This window comes from Gekko japonicus, unplaced genomic scaffold (assembly GCF_001447785.1).
Source record: "Gekko japonicus isolate JY-2015 unplaced genomic scaffold, Gekko_japonicus_V1.1 scaffold987, whole genome shotgun sequence".
Lineage (NCBI taxonomy): Eukaryota > Metazoa > Chordata > Lepidosauria > Squamata > Gekkonidae > Gekko > Gekko japonicus.
The window spans coordinates 62,459-68,136 of record NW_015170305.1 but is presented as its reverse complement, the minus strand read 5'-3'; positions in this window follow the sequence as shown (position 1 = coordinate 68,136).

The following is a 5,678-nucleotide window of genomic DNA, read 5'->3' as shown; positions in this document are numbered from 1 at the left end:
CCTCTGATAATTTTCCCACTCTACAATTAGCAATAAAAAACAGCCATTTCCTAAACATTATGCAGGTCATAAATTATGAAGCCCACAGATTGGTGATTAAGAAAACAATTCTAAGCAAAGAATATATTTAATTCTTATTTTAAAAATGTATTGTGAACAGTCTTTAAAGGGTTTTACACTTCTGAGAAAGCTTTGCTTTGTTCCTTCCCTTCTGTATAAATCATAGATCAAGGTGGTGTATAGATTCCTCTAGGATAACAGAACTGATTTATGTATAAGACTTGGTGTTCATCAAAATTTTTGTACTTCTTGAGGTTTATCTTGCCTCTTCTGGTGTTGAAATCCTTGCAATTAAAATCAATCAGAATGGAGCCCACTGTCCCTATGTAATCTAAAACATATAAAGACCAGAGTCAGCATATCTATTAAGAGTACAAACAAGCAGTTGTTCCAGTTGCCAGTTTTACTAGCAGCCTTTCTGTTCCCCCAGTATTGACTTCCTGTAGTACCTACGAGGATTGCTACAGTATTAGGATACTACAACATCATTGATTGATTTAATACGCACCCCTCAACACTCTGGACAGGGGGACACTTGTAACTTTTAGCACTTTTAAGCTCCAATTTTTCATACCTAGGACCACTGACACCCCCACCCACACACACATACTGTCTTACATATTGCAGACTGAAAAGCCAGAAGAGTTAAAAAACCAAAAATTTGAAGGACAAGATTGTCCTACAATATGTCATCAGTTGTTCAAAATATTCCTCAAGAGTCTCAGCATGTGCTCTAGAAACACGAGGCATCTATCTAGCCACACGGGGAGTTAAAGTTTTAGACGCCCTGGAGAGGAAGCCAATTCTTTGAACACTGAAAACGCACAAAACCTGGCAGTTTCTGCTAGCACTAGGCAGACACCTTAATTTTTTTATATATAAACTGCCCAAATATGTATAATGCAAAGCCCCGAAAAACTATATATAATAAACCCAAGGGATGTAAATACACTAAAACAGAGATATATATTTATTCCTAAAAGGTAAAGGTTCCCTTGCTCGAAAGCCAGTCGAATCCGACTCTAGGGTTGCAGTGCTCATCTCCGTTTCAAAGCCGAAGAGCCAGCACTGTCCACAGACATTTCCATGGTCATGCGGCCGGCATGACTAAACACCAAGGCGCACGGAATGCTGCTACCTTCCCACTGAAGTGGTACCTGTTTATCTACTTGCAATTTCTTGCTTTCGAACTGCTAGGTTGGCAGGAGCTGGAACTAGAGACGGGAGCTCACTCCGTCATGCAGCACACTCGGGTCTCAAACTGCTGAACTACCGACCTTCCACAGCCTGCAGTTCAGCATCTTAACCACATTATTCTTAGGAAATCATTAACACAAAGTTTACTAATCATCAGAAGGGGTGGGAAGGTATTGCAAAAGCTGGGTAAAAAGAGAGTTGTTCCACTACCACCCCCATATGGAAACAGGGCAAGGCCTAGATAGGACACCTAGATTCTCAAAATCTTTTTTCTAAAGTTCCCATTTCTGGGAAGCATATGGGTGAGCACTACTGCTGCCAAGGACATGGTATGCCAACCAAAGAAATACATGTGTGTTCCAAGGTGAAGAAATTCCAACTGAATTCAAGCTGAGTTAATTTAAAGCTCCCAGGAATGCCACTCTGCAATAGGGAAATGGAAGGAAGTAAACAGCGGGGTCCCATGAGGATCGGTATTGGGGCGGGGACTATGTAATTTATTCATAAATGATCTGGAACTCAGGGTGAGTAGTGTAGTGTCCAAGTTTGCATATGAAAGACTGAAGAGTTCCAAGAGGATCTCCATAAACTGCGTGAGTGGGCGACAATGTGGCAAATGAATTTCAATGTTGATAAGTGTAAGGTGATGCACATTGGGACAACTTCAACTTCAAGTATAGGCTAATGGGTAGGGATAGGCACAAACTGCTTAATGAACTAAAGTTCGTAATGAATTTTGACTAGTTCATGGCTCACAAACTGAGGTTCTGGCAGGTAAACCAGCATGCACTTTCCACCAACTTTCAAGTAGTTTGTGGTGGCTCGCAAATTGATACATTTCCAGACAGACTCTCTCCACTCAAACAAAATGTTTACCAAACTTCAAAGCAATGGGGGGGGGCAGAATTCTTCAGTCTTGGAAACACTCTTGTCAGTTTCAAACTAGTCTTGTCAGTTTCAAGAGGGTTTTTTTTACCCCTTTGCCTGAGTTCCTTTGTATTCTTTTCTCTTGCACAGAGCTTGCAAAATCCACCCCCCCTTGCTTGGATTTGCTTTGACTCTGTGCTTGCTGATCATTGCTGCACTGCCAGATGGGCACTTCATCCTTTCTCCCAAGCTATCAAGTGCTCTCTCCTCCTTCTACACTATGCTGGCTCAAAAGAGGCTGGCAGTGGCCTCCTGGAAGAAAGAGAAGCCCAGCTGTGACTGCAAAGCATTCTCACTTCTCGATGCTTCCCCCATTAGGTCTGCTACTCGATCCAGCTGCTCAGGTAAGGATTCCATCAATATGGGGCCTAATTCTTCCGATTACGAAAGGGAGTAGGTTGCGGCAGCTGACTGGCCAATGACAGAGATTATCTGGCTTGACCTTAGTCCTGTTGGGTTTGTACTGGTTCTGCTGGGCTTGCAAAAATGCCCCCTCCCATCTTCAGTTTCTACTGCAAAAATTCTCTGGGATTTCTGTTTTGCTGGGCTAATACTGCCCTTGCTTTTTTGCTGATTTTTTTCATCCACTGGAAACAAATGGAGGCACCTTCTTTGGGGCTCCATAACTCAAATCCTGTAAATCCAATCCTTACCAAACTTGGACAGCAGGTAGAGGACAATTATCTGGAGATCCCCTGTGAGTTTGGTGTCTCTAGCATGCTGGGGGGTATTCTACTGTATCATGAAACTCACAAACTGAACTGGTTCATTTAACCCCTCAAAGTTTGTAATGGTTCATGGTTCGTGAACTGGGTAGCCACAAACCATGAACTGAACCACATTTTCCCAGTTCATGCCCATTCCTACTAATGGGGTCTGAACTTGCTGAGTCTGAGAGGGGAAAAGATTCTGGAGTCATAATCGATAATTTAATTAAAGTGTGAACCCAGTGTGCAGCAGCAGTGAAATAGGCAAAATCTATGTTAGGGATTATTAGGAAAGGGATTGAGAATAAAACAGCCAATATTATAATGTCCTGTGTAGATCTGTGGTGCTGCCTCATTTGGAATACTGGTCACCGTATCTCAAAAAGGACATTGCAGAGCTGGAAAAGTAGAGAAGAGGCAACCAAGATGATTAGAGGGTTAAAGCACCTTCGCTATGAGGAAAGGCTGAAGAGTCTGGGACTTTTCAGTTTAGAAAAGAGATGACTGGGGGGGGACAACAAGATAGAGATTTATACAATTATGCATTGGGTGGAGAGAGTTGAGAAATTTATCTCCCTCTCCCAAAATACCAGAACTCAAGGGCATCCAATGGAGCTGATGGGCAGCAGGTTCAGGACAGACAAAAGGAAAAACTTCTTTACACAGAGGGTGATCAAAATGTGGAATTTACTGCCAGAGGATGTAGTGATGGCCACAGGAATAAATAGCTTTAAAAGGGGATTAGATAGATTTATAGAGGATAACTCTATCAATGGCTACTAGCCAGGAGGCAACATCAGGGGAAGGCCTTGGCCTCTATGACCTATTGCCAGTTTGGTGTAGTGGTTAAGTGTGCGGACTCTAATCTGGGAGAACTGGGTTTGATTCCCCACTCCTCCACTTGCACCTGCTGATGTGACCTTGGGTCAGTCACAAGCTCTGGCATAGCTGTTCCTGAAAGAGCAGTTTGTGTCAGAGTTCTCTCAACCCCACCCACCTCACAGGGTGTCTGTTGTGGGGAGGGGAAGGAATTTGTAAGCCGCTCTGAGACTCCAAGTGAAGGGTGGGGTATAAATCCAATCTCTTCTTCTTCTTCTTCTTCTTCTTCTTCTTCTATTGTTGGCCCTCCAGAGGAACTGGTTGGCCACTGTGTGAGATAGGATGCTGGACTAGATGGACTACTGGTCTGATCCAGAAGGGCTCCTTTTATGTTCTTATGAAGAGCTGTCCAATAAGGGGAAGAGAAGTGGGGAAATCCTCTTGTGACTTGAACTAATCATTCTCTTCTTTGCTAGGATTTATAAGAAGTCAGTCCAGGATGGCTAAGGCAGAACAAGGAAACTGCTCAGCAGTAGACTTAATAATTCAAGGGAGCATAGGGAATCACAAAAAAGGGCAGAAAAAAGGTAGAATTCTGATGGCAAGTGAATATTTTTTGTGACTCTTTGTGTCAGTCAGAAGCACACAAAAGAAGAACCAGTTTTTGTAAGATGGCTGCTTGAGTGGTTGTGGTTAAAATCTCTAGTAAGATTGCCAGGCCCAGCCAAAACCCGGGGGGGGGAGATAGAGGGGTGGCCACTGGTGACAGCATGATGTCACTTCTGTGGAAAACTGAAAAGTGATGTCAGTCCTCTCTAGGAATCACTGGAAATTCTATGGTTTTGTCATAGAGTTCCTAACAACTCCTAGAGAAGCCTGGCATTATTTCCAGGTTTACACCAGGAGTGACCTGCCATTGTCCCGACAGCTATTAAAAAAAAAAACTTTCTCCCACTGGGAGGTCTGGCAATCCTAGACATTATGATAAGTGTCTGGCTTAAGCTCATGTGACAGACTGCACTTTAAAAGCAGGTTTCATAGTGCAGCTAAATCAGAGAACCAAGAGGTAAAGAGTTTACTTTTTCCCTGGAATGGAGAGCTTGAGTGACAGGTTACTCCTCTTCTCTGATTGGTCAGCGCCAGTTGAGGAAAATATATGATCTGCTGAGTGCTGAGGGGAGAGTCAATTGGAGTCTGAGTTCCATTCTGGAGTGGTTCTGTCAGGCAGAACCATTCTGAATGCGATCAGTTGGTTTCTGACAGAATTTGGAGTCAGTGTGTCTGATAGGAAAAGTCAGACAGATTCACCTGCTGAGTGAAAGGAAAAGACTCCTTGGGTTAACTGTGTTATATCTATAACCTGAGGAGGAATTCAGATCAAGAATTCATAGTCTCAGTGTCAGCATAAGCCTCTTACTTAGATACCAGAACTGGGAGGGAGTTTTGGCAAGAGTGATTAGGGTAGTCTGTGGAAATTCCCTTTCAAGCCAAAAAAGAAAAGAAAAGAACAGGGTTATTTCTTCTGAGGAAAAGAAGATTAATTCCTGCCCAGTGCCAAAGAGAGTTTAGCTCTCAGGAGGACCCTGGTCTGTTGTAAAGGGAAAATGGTTTTAGACATCTCAGAAAACAAAAATACATTGTAATTTAACACGGGAGTTAGGTTCATAAAGATAGTGATCAGCTCCAGGAAATCTGAACTGCCAGAGGAAACTCCCTGAAAAAACAGTGTTGCTGTAACTACTATACTAAGTAAAACACCTCTTACTGCTAAGAACTAAGAATACCTGAAAATAAGCTTTAATAACACAATTTTGCCTGTTTAAAGAAGTGAATTCTGTACCATCTACAACTTTTACCTCAGCAATCCCCATCCCTGCCTGTTGAATAAACTTGTTCTTTTGTTTTACAGTTAATCTGTCTACAGTGCCATTTCAAAAGGGAAATAAGAAGAGGGCTCCCGCTTTTCTA